The 18,534-nt window shown below is 36.1% G+C and overlaps 1 protein-coding gene across 1 annotated transcript in view; it reads left to right on the forward strand.

Annotated features, from left to right (window-relative positions):
• Nucleotides 1–1,035: 1,035 nt before the first annotated feature.
• LOC148942540 (glucose-6-phosphate isomerase-like) overlaps nucleotides 1,036–18,534 on the forward strand; it is a 56,291-nt gene continuing 38,792 nt past the window's right edge. The window contains exon 1 of the mRNA XM_089102565.1: nucleotides 1,036–1,062. The gene's annotated coding sequence lies outside the window, so the exon portion shown is untranslated. The remainder of the gene's footprint in view (nucleotides 1,063–18,534) is intronic.

Here is an 18,534-nt window from a genome sequence, read left to right on the forward strand (position 1 = left end):
TTCAGATTTTTTAGTTTTGGCATTTTTGACAATTTTGACAATTTGAAATTTGAAATTTGAAATTTTGACAACTTTGACATTTGCCTATTTTGCACCGCACAAGCTTTTATTTGATGTAATATTGCTTTATCTTAGTTATTTATTTACGATTTGTGATAAAAATTTAATCAGTCCAGCTCTTTTTTTTGTCTTGTTTAGTTTGTTACAAGATTAGTTCCTCTCCGTCAGATTCAAACTCAATTGAATCTTGGCCCTTGCCTTTCCTCCATTTCAATTCTAGAAAATCTACCAAGATTTTCTTGACCATTTACTATATTTTATTATAGAAGCCACCTATTGTTTGATTTTCCCTTCCTGTCTATTACTACTACTACTACTACTAACTCACTGCAGCACCAAGCCGCCTGAGGCCAACATAGCTACGCACGCTCCTCCTCTTCCTCCATCCCCCCTCCTCCCTGTCATCCGCAGTAAATGGTCCTGTGCGTTATTTTTTCCCCGAGTCTTTACTAGAGCAGCACTTTTTCGTTCGATATGTATAAAGTGCCATTAAAAGCAAAATCTTGGATCCCCTATCACTCATCGCTCTTGAATAAGAATGCTATTTGGTGCAAAAATTCATAGTATTTCTTTATACTTTTTTATACTTTTTATACTTTTTTATTATATTTTTTTATACTTTATAAAGTCAAGTATTAAAGCTCATAGAGATAGTCTTGGCTCTTAAGCGCCCCCCCCCTGGGCCCGTTCCTCTAAAAAATACATATTTCAATGGCTAGAAACAATTAGATCTTCCTCACTTTAATAAACATGTAAATTTAAATGTAAGCAGTTGACACAGTCGAGGGATTATAAAAGTTGAAGACAAATTCTTTTCCATAAAAAATGTCTCTGTGAAGATTAAAGCATAAAATAAAAGCATGCATTTTTAAAAGAAACCAGGTTAAACGAGTTTGAATGGAACAGCTTTTCTTTATTCTGTTTTGCTCGTTCTTATAATATACTAGTCTGATTCGAGTTCTTGTGAAGTGAACATTAGGTAAAGAGCATTCCGATGATTTTGTAAGTCCTACTTAAACTAATTTTTGGGTTGATGTTCATAACAACTTACAAATTAGATAGAAAAATTAAATTCCATTAGCGGTACTTCTATAATATACCCCCGACCACTCAAGCTGTTCATCCATTGAAAAAAACAAGTGACAGAATAGATGGGAAATATATAATATGGAATATATATTTGCACATTAGGGGGGGGGGGTAAAGCACTTGGACAGTATTAATTCGAAAAAAAGTTTTTACTTTATAATATCAGAATAATTGTAGCTAACACATTTTCTATGCAGACCCACTGTACGAAACCCCCACCCCACCCCCCTAATGTGCTAATATATAGCACAAATTTATTTCTAAACAATTATATTTTCATCATACTTAGGTATATTTTATTAGGGTTAACATAACTTCACTTCTTGAGTGGTAGGGGGTATATCATACAAGCACACTATTAGCTTCTCCATTCAATTTTCCTTCCGAATATCTGTCATTGCTATTAAAAACTTGCAAATACAAAGTTTGTCAACCATTTATTATAGTAAATTACCAGTAAAACTTTAGCACTAAGATAATTGGAATGGGGGGATGGGGGTGGCCCCCCTCCAAAAGAAATGCTATTTTCTTTCTGTCTTAAGCTTCAATATTGTAATTTAAATTTCTATGAAAATATTGTATTTTACTTTCATCCACTACATATAATTGGAGAAAAGAGACAACAATCGTCACGATGGATGCTTGTAAAACTCAATTTAGTTTCTGGTTTTGGTACCCTAAATTTCTAAGGAATCTAAAGGCGGTGATACTGATTGCTTATTTTGATCATGGTAATTTTGATGCTTGGGAAAATGCTTGGGATACCATCACGTTGCTTGGACAACGTGATGGTATCTCCGTCTGAATATTGTATAAGAGGATACTGCTGAAACCGTTAATCAGGGTAACAGAAGCCAGTATAGAATAAAAAAGAGAATATAGAATAAAAGATATAGAAAATATATAAGAAATCTAGTATAGAATAAAAGAATAAAACTTATAGAATAAAAAAAGGGAACAAACCCTCATTGTTTTATTACCTTTACTCCCCTTTCTAGGAACCAAAAATGTAAGGTCATAAGAATTACATTTTTATGGTAGAAAATTTAGGTGGGTTATACCGATATGTATACATATGCCTTATATGTATACAGTGACATACTTTTATTTCATTTCATTTATTTCATTTCACTGCCCTATATGTATACAGTGAGATACTTTTATTTTATTTTTTCATTTCATTTATTTCATTTCACTGCCTTATGTGTTTACAGAGATACCTTTATTTCATTTTGTTCTATTTTTTTCATTTCATTAATTTCATTTCACTGCATTATATGTATACAGTGAGATGCTTTTATTTAATTTAATTTTATTTTTTTCCTTTCATTTATTTCATTTCACTGCCTTATATGTATACAGTGAGATACTTTTCCTGAATTTCATTTTATAAGGTATCAGAAGTAATAAGCCACTACACTGACTTTGGATCCCTTTGGGTTTTGAAACTTGTAAACTTCTACTGTGAGCTTATGTCCAAAGGAGCACCAGCCAGGGTACCATAGGCCAACTTTTGTGAGAACCATATGGATGTTCTCATGAAACTTCTTGACCATAAGAAACTCAACCAATTAACTATCATAAGAGTAAAGAAAAAAATGTTGTCAAGTTTTCAAGGGGAAAAAATCACAAGAATAAGGGGGGGTCTAATCCTGTAACCCCCTTCCCCTGAATACTGCCTTGCCCTTGAATGTCCTCGGGAAACTTCTTGACAATAACTCAACCACTCAATTCACTGGTATATGAGAAAAAGAAAAAGAAATTGTCGCCTAAATTTTAAGGGTAAGTAATAGAAACAACAAGGATAGGGGGTTCAAACCCAGTAACCCCCCTCTCCTGCAAACGGCCTTGTCTATGGATGTTCTCGGGATACTTCTTGACAATAAATCACTCACTCAATTCACAAGCATCAGAGGAATAGAAAAAAATGTTGTAAGGGTTTCAAGGGAAAATAAAATAATTAACAAGGATAGGGGGGTTCTAACGCAGTAACACCCCCCCCCAGTCCTGGATACGGCCTTGCCCATGAATGTTCTCGGTAAACTTTCTCACAATAAATCATGATATAATCACAATAATTTACTGGAATAATAAAAAAAGAAAAATTGTCGTCTAAATTTCAAAGGAAAATAAAAGAAATAATAAGGATAGGGGGTTCAAACCCGGTAACTCCTGTATCCTGGATAAAGCCTTGCCCATGAATGCTCCCGGGAAACTTGAGGATAATAAATCACTCAGTTAGTTTACTGGCGAAGAAAAAAAAAACATGACGCTTACATTTCAAGGGAAAATAATAGAAACAACTAGGGCAGGGATTTTGATTGGAATGGAGCTCACAAAGGCCAAATTACAGAAATCATAAAAATTTGTCTTCTCGTAAAAGACCGTATCACGGGGGGGGGGGGGGTAGGGCGTTTGAATCTACCTGCCCCCGAATGTTTGTCCAATTCGTAAAACCGTAACAAAACAGGATACAAACAAATTTCTATCCATTTTTTTAAAGCTTTTATTGTAACCCCTCCCCCAACCAAAATAAACCTCTCCTCGAAGAAAAAACCTGGACACGGCCCTGGTTGCCATTATTCGCAAAGTGAATAATTTTACTAGAATCATAAAGGATAACTAAGCGCATATCTCCTGATTCTCTGTCCTCAGCCAAATCAAGCAAATTTTTTACACGATTGTAATTTATTTAACATCTACCTCTAAATGACTATTACGCAAAAAAATATGGTGTGTGAATAAACTGTGATTTCATATTCAAATGCAGGGTAAAAATATACAATAGATTACACAGTCTTTTTGAGGCTTCTGTCAATTTTCTGATGCGCCTTGTTATCTTTCATTCTTTTTTTTTATTCGCTAAATTTACTTTTAGTTTATTTTGCTATTTTTTATACTAATTTGATTTTATATCTGATTGTCTTCCTTTGGCCACCAAATGAACTTAACCCCCATTTTGTCCAGAACCGAGTCCAAAACAGTATTTTAAGGGATATACAGAATAAGTTAATGTGGATGTTCTTAAGCTAAAGAGAATAGATAACATTTCCTAATTTTTGCTAATTTTTCAAGGACATATCATTCAAAAGTTTTGAGGCCAGATAATTTTTGCCATATAATTACGTTGTTGGTACAAAGGCAACCATTAAATTTTTCAATGAAGCGAAATTAGATTGTCGTACTAAATAGGATTAGTTAGTTTCCATAATTCTTAGCCAATTGGTATTCTAGTTACACCCACCTTTTCCAACGGTATTGGAAGCGCCTTCAAATCATTGAAGCGCCTTCAAAAAGCACCATCAAAGCACCTTCAAAATGATCACTGAATTTTCGTTATTAGCCTCCTAGTCTTTACTAGAGGTTAAGCAGTTCCAATGCCTGAAGCCTATAGGCAAGTGAGTATCTCTCATTATAGAGTTTGTAAGCAGTCAAGAAGTTTCATTAAAAGGAGACGATTTTGATTAATCAAACAGTTCGTGGTAACGAACTGTAAGTAAGGAGCGACCGGGCTCAATGGTAACCGAAACTCTAGAAAACGGGTTTTTGATACCAATTGATACATCAAAAGAATCAGATTTCAATGCTGAATGCAAATATATAAATTTCATCAAGTTTGGTCCAACCCATCAAAAGTTAAGTGCCTGAAAAAATTTGGCTGATTTTCGAAAAAAGGGGGAAAGACCCTCTAAAAGTTATAGAATCTTAATGAAAATCACACCATCATATTCAGCGTATCAGAAAACCCTACTGTAGAGGTTAGTAGTATCTTATATAAAGATTTCAAGCATACATTCAAGCGTACATTGAATTGCGCAAGAAAAACCGATGGTTGTGCCATTAAACTCACGCGTGAATACTTTAAAAGTTGGCACACTATAATGTGTGTTATGAAACTAAAGTCGAGGGTTTTTAAACTTGGCAATTTATAATGTAGTCAAGCATGTTTTGAGAGTTTGGTCGTAATAATATAATTTAAAGCAAACAGGTTTTTTTCTGTTTTTGTTGTCAATTGCACAATGTATGTACGTCATGAATTCACGTGTACATTCTTAAAAAAAAAACTGGTATGATATAAAGTGGTCAGACATGTTTTGGGAGCACGCACGAAATTATGTAACTCAACATCCGTTTTTTATTCGTCCTTGAAAAACTGTATAAAATGTTCATGCACTACAATTCAATTTTCATCATGTTTTAACATATTGAACATAGCACACTGCATATTATTAACTTTGAAAACAATGGATTTGTCAATTGTCAATGTGAGTACAGCTTACTAAAGTTCTTAATTTATTTCCAAATAAAAAGCATTTACCAGTAAATTCAAATTTCAGGGGAACTTAGACCCCCTCCCCTCCAACAATACAAAATCTTAAAATATAATGAGTATATTCGATAGAAAACACTAAGTATGCTTTTTTCTATTATGTAAATAAAATATCTCCTCCACAGCCATGTTTACAAGTTTTAATTGTTTTGAAAAACAGTTCTTTTTCGTTCAAAAATATCCTTTTTCCAATCGTGTGTTTAAAACGTGCTGTCATTTTCCGGTTTGAATGAAAAGCTTCGGTGTCACAAAGAGAGTGACAGTTTTGGGGCTCAAATTTCACACGCTATTGCTACCATAAATTAATAGCATATGCTTAATGAATTAGCAACAAGGATGTTCCATGACAAAGAGAGAAAATCGTATTCTAGTCTAATTAAAGTAAATATATTTTATTTTCAATTGTATTCCATGATTAAGAAGGTTTTACGATGTGAAAAAAAAGCTTTATAGTTTAGTTTTTTACGGAAATGGCATATTTTCGTTCCAAAGCTTGGCTTTTTCAGGGCTTGAGTTGCACGGGAGTTGAGTTGCACGAGGGTTCAGTTGCACGGGGGTTCGGTTACATACGGATTCAGTTACAGGGGCTTAGTTAAATGTGGTTGAGTTGCATAGTCTCGATGGAAAAATTGGAATTCATACTTAAACAGTTCTATTAAGAGCTATTGCTATGGAAATGGCTCATTTTTGAATCGAAACTATGCTTTTCTGACTGAAGATACACATTTGAATCAGAAAATGTGAAAATGTACACAATTGAAACAGAGAAGTGTGTTTTGACCGTATTTTCTATAATTTCGTCTGAAAAATAGGAGTTCACACTTAAGAAGTTCTATTAAGAGCTATTTTTATGGAAATGGTTCATTTTTGAATCAAAGCTACGCTTTTCTGACTGAAGATATACATTATAATCAGAGAAATGTGTTTTGATAGTATTTTCTATAGTCTCGATGGAAAAAAAAATTGGAGTTCATACTTAAACAGTTCCATTAAGAGCTATTGCAATTGAAATGGCTCATTTTTTAATCGAAACTACGCTTTTCTGACTGAAGATATACATTATAATCAGAGAAATGTGTTTTGATAGTATTTTATATATTTTCGTTGGAAAAAATTGGAGTTCATACTTAAACAGTTCTATTAAGAGCTATTGCTATGGAAATGGTTCATTTTTGAACAAAAACTACGCTTTTCTGACTGAAGATATACATTATAATCAGAGAATTGTGTATTGATAGTATTTTCTATAGTCTTGCTGGAAAAAATTGGAGTTCATACTTAAGCAGTTCTATTAAGCGCTATTGCTACGGAAATGGCTTATTTAGTTCCAAAGCTGCGCTTTTTCATAACTAAAGATTCACATTTGACCCAGCGAAATGTATTTTCTTGTTTTTACGGAAATGGCTTATTTTCGTTCCAAAGCTGGGCTTTTTCATAAATTATATTATGGGGGGGGGGATGTTTTTGAAATCCCCCTTCCCCCCAAACTAAAATTTTCCAAAATTTTACTTTAAAAGCTTTTCTTTTTAAATATTTCTAAAGTGCTAAGACATAGAGTGCTACAAACACCAGAATAAACTTTAGAGGGCAATATATCTGTAAAAGAGGGCTTATTATTACATTACTAAATTTATCTTCTTTTTAAGGATGTTGAGGTGGATTCATACAATTACCCCCCCCCCTCCGAAAAGAGACCAAGATGGGGTGATATCACATCGATGCAAGCTGCAAGACCATCAATCATCAGATATGCTGGCTCCATTAGGAGTTCTCTGGACCAGCCAGGAGCCTTTCAAGCCAGTGTCAGCTCTGCACAAACCTCTATGCAACCTGACAGAAAATTCAAGAGAGAACGGATAGATTCACATAATGCATCAGTCTCATCTAGTCAAGATCGAAGGGTCACCCCCTATCAAGCATTGCCGGGCCCGTCACAACCAATGCAAGGCAATATTGATGTGGGCTCATACAGCTCTCGCTATGCAAGCTGCAAATTTAAATGTGAGTTTTCAAATATTATTTCTCGCTAATGATTCTTTTTCCCAAGTCAATTTGAAGGAGTATGTGTGAGTGGTAGATGTGCCACATATTTTTCTGTGTACCCAATATTTAAATAACGTCGTAATGTTTGTTGTGTGTGTGTGTGTGTGTGTGTGTGTGTGTGTGTGTGTGTGTGTGTGTGTGTGTGTGTGTGTGTGTGTGTGTGTATGTATATATGTGTGTGTGTGTGTGTGAACGGTGCATGCGCCGCATCTACTCGATAATTCGTTGAGATAGTATAATGAACATTGCAAATTCAATAACGGCGTAATGATTGTTGTATGTGTGTGTGTGTGTGTGTGTGTGTGTGTGCGTGTGTGTGTGTGTGTGTGTGTGTGTGTGTGTGTGTGTGTGTGTGTGTGTGTGTGTGTGTGTGTGTGTGTGTGTGTGTGTGTGTGTGTGTGTGTGTGTGTGTGTGTGTGTGTGTGTGTGTGTGTGTGTGTGTGTGTGTGTGTGTGTGTGTGTGTGTGTGTGTGTGTGTGTGTGTGTGTGTGTATGTGTTTCTTTGGGTTTGTTTGGGGTTGTTTTTGGGTGTGGTTTGTTGTGGGTTTGATTGTGTGTGTGTGTTTTTGTTCGTTATTGTGTGTGTGTGTTTGTGTGTTTTTCTTTGTCTGTGTGTTTTTGTTTGGGTATGTGTGTTTGTGTTTGTGTTTATGTATATGTGTGTGAGCGGTGCATTCGCCGCGTCTACTCTATAAATCATTGAGATAGTATAATGAATATTGCAAATTCAATAAAGGCGTAATGATTGTTGTATGTGTGTGTGTGTGTGTGTGTGTGTGTGTGTCTGTGTCGATAATTCATTGAGATATTGTAAATTCAATAACAATGTAATGATTTTCACTATTTTATTGTGTGTTTGTGTCTATGTTACTAACAAAATTTGTAATTTATTATGCATTTGTTCTGTAAATAATGCTATAAACAAAAAAGTATTTAGTTTAAATAATTATAGGAGGAATTGAGTTTTATGGGTGATATGGAAAAAAAATGAACATGATTTTTCAGCTTTATGAAATAATGCTTATTTCACATAGAAAATAAAACCCTTCTTCTATAGATCAATGATATAGCACCGCCATTGACTGATGAGACATCAGTATTTACTGGAGCAATTCTTTCACCACCAACGGAGTTCAGGGATGAACCTACATTAGTTCTGGATAATATGGAATGGTATAGAGGTTTCCTTAATGATGTTTTTGGGGAAATGGCTAGCATAGACGACTTAACTTGTGATATTGACATGCTTGAGGATCCGGAGTGGGCCGATAGTTTTATGCGTGAGCATTTAGGGTGTGTTACTAGTGCAACTGAACCGGATCCTCATAAAGAAATTCTAACACAGGACAATATAGGCTGGCTCGATCAATTGTCCCCAAACACCATGGAATATGTGCTATCAGGTTTAGGGGACCTCATGCCATCTCCAACCAATGTTATTGAACAGACTGGGAGTGGTGGTGTTATTGACAATTCTGTGTCAAACCCCACCATTCCGATTGCTAATATACCTAGTGCTACTAGTAGTAATGCAGAGACACAAGTACTTCCTTGTCAAAATTTTTTTTGTCCAATTCTTGCTTATACAACAAAATGGTATAAAGTACTAATTTTAGTGACCCCTTCAACTCTCTAATGTCGGGGAATATAATAACAGATCCCTCGGCCATTACACATTCGTATGCTGATAAGATTCGAGCCATTCTTGAACAACAGATGGGGGTGTGGGGAGTGGGGGTCAGTTTAAAAGCATCAATAGCACTAAAAATATTTTTTTAAACGAAAATGCGGGTGAGATGTATTCAAAATAATTGCACACAGAGATGTTGGCAATTCGCCCGCATTTATCAAATTATGGGGAGGTTTTTCTAAATTGGGCTAATAGTCTTCAAAGTAAGTGGGAATATTATAACGAGGGGGGTAGTGGATCTTTGGTTTTATTTATTGAAAGTTTAAATGTTAAAATATGTAGATTTAAAAAGGATTTTTTTTTAAGAGGTGGTGGGCCAAGAGGTATTAATCTAAAGTATTATTCAGATTTATCGGGGTGTAAGGAGGTACAACGAATGTGTTTTGATATAAAGTTACAGTGTTTCAAGTATGTTTTTTTAATTGCCGCATACATACATCTGAACATAGATGCATCTAAGAAAAAGTTGGATGAAATGGCAAATAATGGTAGGGAGGGTTCCAAGTTCCCAAAAGTAGATTTTAATTGTTTAAATGGTCAATTTCCCATGACACTAAAAGGAATAGATATTTTTGAGCGGGCTAATGCTGATTTAAAGATTGGTGTCACTGTGTTACAGCATGAAATAGAATTTGAAGAGGGTCAGCGTTCCGATAAGAAGGGTGTATTATTTCCAGTGCGGGCTCCTTCAATTGAATCAGTAGAACATTGGGTGTGGCTTCTATACACGCCACCCAGAGACCCCGATTCAATTGGTCATTTTAATCCAATTACGGATATTAGTAGGGTTCTAAGTGATGGTAAACATCGGAATGTACGTTTTTACTGTCCAACATGCCTCTCAAGATTTTGGACTGATTTAAAGTTAAAGCATCACATGAAACACTGTAAACGTCATGGATACCAGGCTGTGAAGACAGTAAGCGGAGATAAAGCGATGTTGCGTTTTAAAAATTTTCAAAACACGCTCCTGCAGAGCAATAGGATCGCTTTGGACTGCGAAGCTAAACTGACAGACGTGTGCGATCCGTCAAATTCAAATCGTGTTAGAATACATGAAGCCATAGGGGTCTGTTACGCTCACGCGCAACGAGATTCAAATAATACCATGCAAGTGCTGGATGTAGTTGAGATGTTTGGTGACGATGAAGACTGCATGTGCTCGGCATTTGTCAGTCTAATCAAAAAAGCGAACGGTGCAATTTCGCGCCTTCGTTATACAGACTATCCTATGCTCCTATCACCAAATGACATAGTGGCCATTAAAAATCTTAAAATTTGTTGGGTTTGAAAGGGAGAATTTGATGATGGTGTTGGGAATTGAGGGAGGAGGAAGGTGATCGATCAAGATCATTAGTGGTAGGAAATTAAACCGGGAGGGAGTAATTTTAGGAGGGTAGCACATTACTCATCCAATCTAAACGTTAGACAACAATATTTCGTACCTATTGTTATACACATTTTCAATAACGATTTGAATCTTATTCTACTGGCAATGGCCCGCATCGTAAAGGGTTAAGTTGTGGATGACGCATGGATAGATGGTTCTTTTTCATATAATATCATACCCAAATCATCGTAGAAGCTACTTCTGCTAGAATTCATGTGGAAAAGAGTTGATAAGAGTAACACGTGCCTGAATAAAATCCATTTTTTAGACTCTTTCAACTTCTTTCCCAAATCTTTAAGTAAATTGATTCAGGTACAGAAAAGTGATAATTTTGATAGAGTTCCACTCCTCAAACAGTGCTTCAACGATTATGAAATTTATGATTTATCAATGTCTAAGTGTATATATATATATGATTATTACAACTCTGGCTCGAGGCTAGATGAGGTGTCACTACCGCCCATTGAAGCTTTTTACAATTCTCTTACTGAGTGTGAGTGCACCACTAGCGACTACGAATTTGCTGTGAGGGTTTGGGCAATGGGTGGGTTTAAAAATGGGTGGGATTATTGTAAACTATACTTGGCCAGTGACGTAATCACTCTTCTGGACATTGTGTGCAAAAATACGGATAAAATCTATGGGGAATTTGGGTTGGATTTAGGTTATTATTTTTCCACTCCTCATCTGGTGATGGACTCGATACTTAAAATAAGCAAAGAAGAAATAGGTTTGATCACCGATGTGGATCAGCATCTGTTTGTAGAGAGATCAATGATGGGTGGGTATGTTTTTCATGGGGATCGTATCATGAAAACTGATCCAAGTGGACAGCACACCGATGAAAAGTCGGACGCAGTTTTTTTGGATATGAATTCTCTTTACCCATCGGCAATGTCTCACTACTGTTTGCCGTGTGGGAATTATAAATGGCTTGACAATCGGTGTGCTTCGAATTTCCCCGACATTGCCAGTGTTGAGGAGAATGGGGCACAGGGATGGTTTTTTGAAATTGACGATGAAATACCCATGGAAAGCCATGACTCGGTATAAGACTTTATTTTTACGTGCATAAATAGACCGGTGGGTAGGGACTCTCTGAGCCCCTACAATTTATCTTTAGTCGAGGACGGGAGTATGCACTGGGTACCTCCAAAATAAAAACTAATTGCCGATCTCAACCCGAAACAGAGTATCGTTGTTCATCACGTGCTATGGAAATGGATGGTGTCCAATGGTTTCAAGGTCACAAAGATTCATAAAACCTCCAATTTGATCAAAAGCCTTACATGAAAACGTTTATTGACACCTTTGTCAGTAAGCGTTTACAAGCGAAAACGAAAGTTGAAAAAGAAGTCTATAAACTCATTTTGAACTCAGCTTTCGGTAAAATGTGCGAGAAAGTTCGAAACAGAAGTCGATGTCACACTGTAACCGATCCCAAAGATTGTGCTCGAATCATTGCGGATCCCAACTTCACATCGTTCACAATCCTAGACTCGGATATGGTGCTCCTACACCGTAAGAAAAGAAGCATTTTTTTTAATAAAAATATCGCAGGGGGGCTTGCAATAACTGAAATATCCAAGAAACTCATGTTGTCATTTTATTATAATGTATGCAAGGTACAGTGGCCGATTGAGGGACAAGTTCAAGTGTATTGCGGGGACACTGATTCTCTCCTGTTAAAAGTCAAAACTGAAAATCTATTGAATGATTTGGAAAATGGCGAGTACTTTAGCTCAAGAATGGACGACACTAATTGGGACGAATCCCTCTACCCAGAGCTAGTAAAACGCCAGGTCCCAAATCAATTGTTAATGCTAAAATATGAAACGGGTAGCGATCTGATATCCAGTGGTGTGTTTCCTGGTCTGAAGGTATGCTCTGTGGAAAAGCATAGCAAGGATATCAAACAAGTTTGCAAGTGGATACTTACACACTCTGTAAAAAATAATTTCAACATGAGTGTGTATAGAAACTGTGTGGATTGTAGTTTAGTGCCAAGGGCGAAAGTCATGGCGATTCGCTCTTTACAATTTAAAAACTACACAGTTAGAGTTGAGAAAAACGCCATGTTTGCCGTATCGGACAAATTTTATTTACTTGAGGATGCTGTGAAGGTATAACCACACGATCATTATTTAATTTCAGCCCGAGTTGAATGTATAGAGTACAGAACACAACTCGGTCTAGAAAAATTAACTTAAATTCATTTAAAAAAGTATAAATTCGGTGGGAGGCTTTTTGGGTAATTGAGTGTTTTTAAATTCTTTTTCTATATCATAAACAATTTTCAATGTGTGTGTGTGTGCAAGGCAGATCAATTCCCACTATTCAATGCCAGCCCCGGCCTGGGCCCGCCGCAGCGGGCCCCCGCTTCCCGGCCCCACGGCACCAGGCGCGTCCCAGCCCACTGCAGTGGGCCCCCAGCCGCCACAGCGGCCACCCTCCGGGGGAGGGGGATCACAAAATTTAAAAGGCGGTAAAGAAAAGTGATATTATTTCAAGTGCTTTATTCTAATAAATGTTGTATTTTTTCTATAAATAAATTAAAAAAAAGTGTATTTATTTAAGTGTTTTTTCTCTGTGCCTACGTAAATGTTGTATTTTTTATTATAAATAAATTTTAAAAAAGTGTATTTTCCCATGTTTAATGTGCTTTCATGTTCAATGTAATATTTTTTAAGTATTGTTACTTTTTTATGTATATAATAAAAGAAAATATGATTCTTTATTCGTCTTCTTCTTCTCATTCTCTAACGGAGTAGCAGTAATAGGCAAATTATTTAATCATTAGACAGCCATAGCATGCAGTTAGTTGTCTAGGTGAAATGTTGAAGGGAAAATCTGTCAATTTAAAAAACCATTCAGATCGTTTCTGTGTGGGCCGTCAATGTCAGGCAAAACAACACTCTTAACTAAAATAATTAAAAATTGCGATAAAATGTTTGTGGAAATCCGAAAAAAATCTACTATTGTTGCAGTATTTGGCAGGAGTCATACGATAAAATAAAAGCAATTGCTGCCACCACGGGATTGATGCAGATACAATTCATACAGGGACTTGATGTTTTCACCATTATTGAACCAAACCCTTGGATTATTATTGATGATCAGGCTGAACCTATCGAACAATGGTCCCAGGAAATGCTACAACTGTTCACTGTTCGCTCTCATCATGAAAAGATTTCAGTTACTCTGGCTCTACGCAGTCTCTTTCGTCAGAGTAAATTTATGCGAACACTTGCATTGAACTGCACCTACTATATCATCTACAGAGTGGTTCGTGATTCTAGTTCGCTAATAACTCTCAATAAACAAATCTATCCAGGCGCCCCCAAATTTCTGCTCTCAGCATAGAATCAGGCAACTAATAAACCCTACGGCTACATCATATTGGATATTAATCAAAATAAAGACGAGGATCTGCGTGTAGTCACAGATATTTTTGACAATGAAATTACAGTATATCTCCCCGTGAACATTAAAAATACCTATTAGTTGCTATCATGACACTGAAGAAACTAAATGAAAATAGACATCTGTTTTCTGTTCTAAGTACTTCAAAACCCCTGCTTAGGAAAGCCATACTCAAACATGGTATTGACAATGATTTAATTAATCTAATATCTGAACTTTGTTTAAATTTGATCGAGGGTAATGTTCAACTGCCAGAAGTAGTTAAGCAACAGGCAAAGCAACATCGTTCCATTGTACGTACATTGGCATCTAAAAAGAAAGGAAAGAATTTTAAAAAGAAACGACTTCTTCAGGCGGGCGGTAGCTTTTTCACACTTTTACTACCGATAATTGCAGGACTTGTAACCAGTTTTCTCTTGAGAATGGCAAAACCCTATAAATTGACTCCAATAGAACTCGCTCTCTCACCTGTGGAACACTTTGAAAACAATCTGAGTAAACTCCTTGACAATGAGAATATTGAGGATGATAAAAAACTGCTTTTACTTCAAGATGCACTTTGCCGAGTGGATAGAAATTAACCCTATCATGTGAAAGCCACTGCTGCTGCTGCTATTGATCACAAAAAAGAATCATCTCTTCAGGAATCTGCTGCTGCTGCTGGAACACAATTAAACAAGGAAGACTTGGAATCAATTGTATTGTAAATTGGAAATCTATGGCCCAAATATGTTGGTGAAAAAATTACACGACTCATAACCTATCTCATGGAAGGTGGTCAAGATCATGTTCAAGTTGATAGCAATGGGAAAGGGTTTATAATTCAGGGCAAGAGGTATAATCTACTTGATTTAATCCATGATATGGTTACAAATCGTAAAGGACTATTATCATTTGACGTTCCTCTATACAACTTTCTAAATACATTAAACTTCCCCAAAAGTCTTATTAGCAATAGGGGGTAATGGGGGTCGGGCAAGAATTTCAAGGAGAGTGTTAAGGAAAATATTAGATCTTCAGCAAGAGCCGTTGGTGAGCAACTAAAATCTCGACAAAATGGGGAGGGATTGAAAACGATACATCCGCGTCATTCACTCATCAGTCTCCACCCAGGCGGGAAGCGAAGGACATCACCAAGGACTTTGAGGAATAAAATCACGAAGAGCAATAAGCAGAAAAAGGAGAAGAAAAAGATTGCTACATCCGAGGAGGATTTCTTTCCTTAAGATGACGTATCTCCTCCACAAGGAAGCATATCCATCAATTACTTCCTCTTTGACTATATTCAATAATGAAAATGATGATGTCAGTGTCAAGTATGGCTACTATGAACAATTTCATCCCCAACAACCCCTCTCGGAAAATATACACTTTCAAATATTTTCCAATGAAGACTATTTCATTGATTTGTCATCAACATTTATTGATTTAAATGTTGCGGTGAAGAAAAAGTCAGATAATTCAACTCCAAATGCTGGCGATGGTCTCTCCTATGAGAACTGTATTCTAAACAACCTATTCAAACAAATTAATGTATTTATTAATGAAACATTGGTGAGCACTAGCAATAATTTATCAAAATATGCAATCTACATACAATTTATGATGATGAAACCAAAGGCATACTAGGAGTTGAGAGGACAATCATTGGGGTGTGAATATCGATCAGGCGTTGATACTGACGGCCAGTTGACTACTGCAGTGACCCAAGTATCATCTGGTTGGAAAATTAAATCATGAGATATTCAATATATCCCAATGGCTACCCCCCAATGTGAAGATTGACATAATGTTACAGCTGCCCCAATCGAATCTAATTTTGAGAAAAACACTTCCTGCACCACCCGATGCAAAGGTCATTATCACATCGGCAATTCCCCACGTCTGAAAACAACAGGTTATGAGCTCTGTTGCATTGGCAGTGAAAAAGCTAAAAGCCAATGGCAACAAAATTAAACTTGTTGTCCCCCATACGATCGCAAATCAACGTCACATTGCCACAGGCTCTCGTAGCTATAGCGAATCATCATTTATAAAAGCAGAAATCCCATCAAAAGTGGCTTTGGCCTTTGTAAAGAATGGCAGGGCCGTTGGATCCTGGACTGAATCCCCCCAAGATTTACATTTTTTCGGTCTATCTAGCCTTTTGTGTAAAGTGAATAGTATTCCACTGTACACTCTATCTTTTGACAAAAAATCCTATAGAACTCTATACGAGTTGACCATGCAATCCCTAGATCATGACTCTCAACTGTTTGAAAATGGAATAACCAATTCAATGTTTTCAAAGAATCATGGGGTAATTGTTTTGGACTTGTCGGGGACTCAGGATATGAGCATAGTACGAACAGGGAATGTTCGTTTAGAGTGTACATTTGCCGATGCTTTGACTGAGAGTATCACGCTAACATCACTAAGTCAGTTTGAAACTTATTTGGAAACCAAATCTAATGGCAGTGTTCTAGTAGACCTAGCACCATGAAAACAAACCAAATAATCAACGTATTTAGTATGAATCCATACATGTCCCAGTACAAGTCCTATTGCATTCCTTTGGACTTCATTGAAAAATTCCAAGTGTTAACAATACCTTAATCATTGTTAATAGCAGTCCATCGACTTTGAAGACCGGTCATTGGCTATGCATCTTTCAAACAGCGAAGAATATTGAATTTTTTGATCCTCTTGGCCTATCTTATAAATTCTACACGCCATACATCAGCAACTTAATTGAAATCAGTGGGAAAACCATTATTCAAAATCAGCAAAGAGTGCAGCATTTAACGATTAGGACATGTGGCTTTCATGCGCTACTCTTTTTCATGTTCAGATGTCGTGGCTACACCTACAAGCAGTTTCTTGACATCTACGTTGACTTACCTCGATTGTACGACTTTCTAGTTGAAAATATACTTACAAACGTGTTTAATGTTGATTTTAGTGCACTACAAATCAAATGTTCTAAAAATATAGGTGAAATTGCTTTTTAATAAAAATTTATATACATGATAAAATGATTTTTCTACTCTTTAGATTTCCTCTTTCTACTAGTTGTAGGTATTTGTCAAAAACAAGTAGTGCAGGTAGATTATCTGAATTCGCAGTGTACTGATCCTGATGTACTGCAATGTCAGGGTCACATTTTCTACAATAGAGTGTGACTTCACTCTTGTCATATCTCTTTGTATAGTCAATGATACTATTCTAATTCATTCTATAGAATTCATCATTTTCAATGTGTTTGTTTAAAGAAATTTTACAGATAGTGCTCTCAAGTATTAAACAACAATCTGTCGAGATAAAATGGAGATCAGTAAGTGTATAATCATTAGATCCATTATTATCAGAATGATGATGTTGAAACTCTTTTCTTTTGTTGATCCAGCAGCTGAATCGCTGACCCGGCTCCTCCTCCCAGAACAATCTAAAACCACGATGATACCAATCTCGTAGCAATAAACTAAAATCACGGTTAGGATTCTTTCCAATCATACTGGGATATGTATTCTGCCACTGATTACATTTATCATAATGGCAATTGGAGCATAGGTGGCCTGTAGGATGAGAGTCACACGCCTCTTCAAGACAGGAATTACAACCTTTAATTTGTACAGCATATCCTCTATGCAATTTACACGGGTTGCATAATCTACACTTTTCATCATACTCATCAATTATTGTGCAATTCTCACATGATGACCAGCTGCCCAGTGTGTACATACATAGCGGACATGTATCGAACATTTTTTCATGTGTTGACACTCTCACTGCCACAATGAAACTGAGCTAGCAACAACAAAAATTGTCTGAGATAGAGAGAGAGGAGTAAATTATCCTTGAGCACCATCTTTCTCATGAAAAAAAGTCCTAAATTTCTAAACTAATGTTTAAAAGCATATCCACAATATCATCTTGCTCTGTCGTGATCAATATATCAATAAATTGTGTAAATGCATTTGAATTACGATGTAGATGCTTCATACCATAGTCTAATGATGGAGAATAAGTTTTCATTATATCGACAAGCATTCCCCGAGAAAATATCTTCCTTTGAATAGACACCTCTAGAAAATCATCATCTACAATAAAATATTTTTCCAAAAACACTAGATTCCTCATGATTCGCTCTTTTTCAAATCGAATAATTTTTTATTCCTAACACTCACAACCAGGTTCAGAATAATCAGAATTTTTTCTACTCTAAAAATTATACGCTAGTCTACTATAGAAAGTAAAATATCTTTGATTCAGAAACAATTTTATTGAACATAATTACAATAATAATATTCACTGATGCATTTTGTTCTCATCAATATATTTCGATAGGACATCTAATGGTGACCGAAGTTTATTTATATGAAGAATATTCACTTTTCTAGCAAAACATAGTTGCTCCTCCTGCTTAAACTTGCTTAATGATATCACGTATCTAGCATACATAGTGTCCCATTCAAGGCATAGTCTACAGCCAGCGGTTATTTCCACAGCCACATTGGGTACTCGTATATG

The sequence above is a fragment of the Artemia sp. Qi Xiang Cuo genome, chromosome 16, assembly GCF_049724085.1.
Source record: "Artemia sp. Qi Xiang Cuo chromosome 16, ASM4972408v1, whole genome shotgun sequence".
Classification (NCBI taxonomy): domain Eukaryota; kingdom Metazoa; phylum Arthropoda; class Branchiopoda; order Anostraca; family Artemiidae; genus Artemia; species Artemia sp. Qi Xiang Cuo.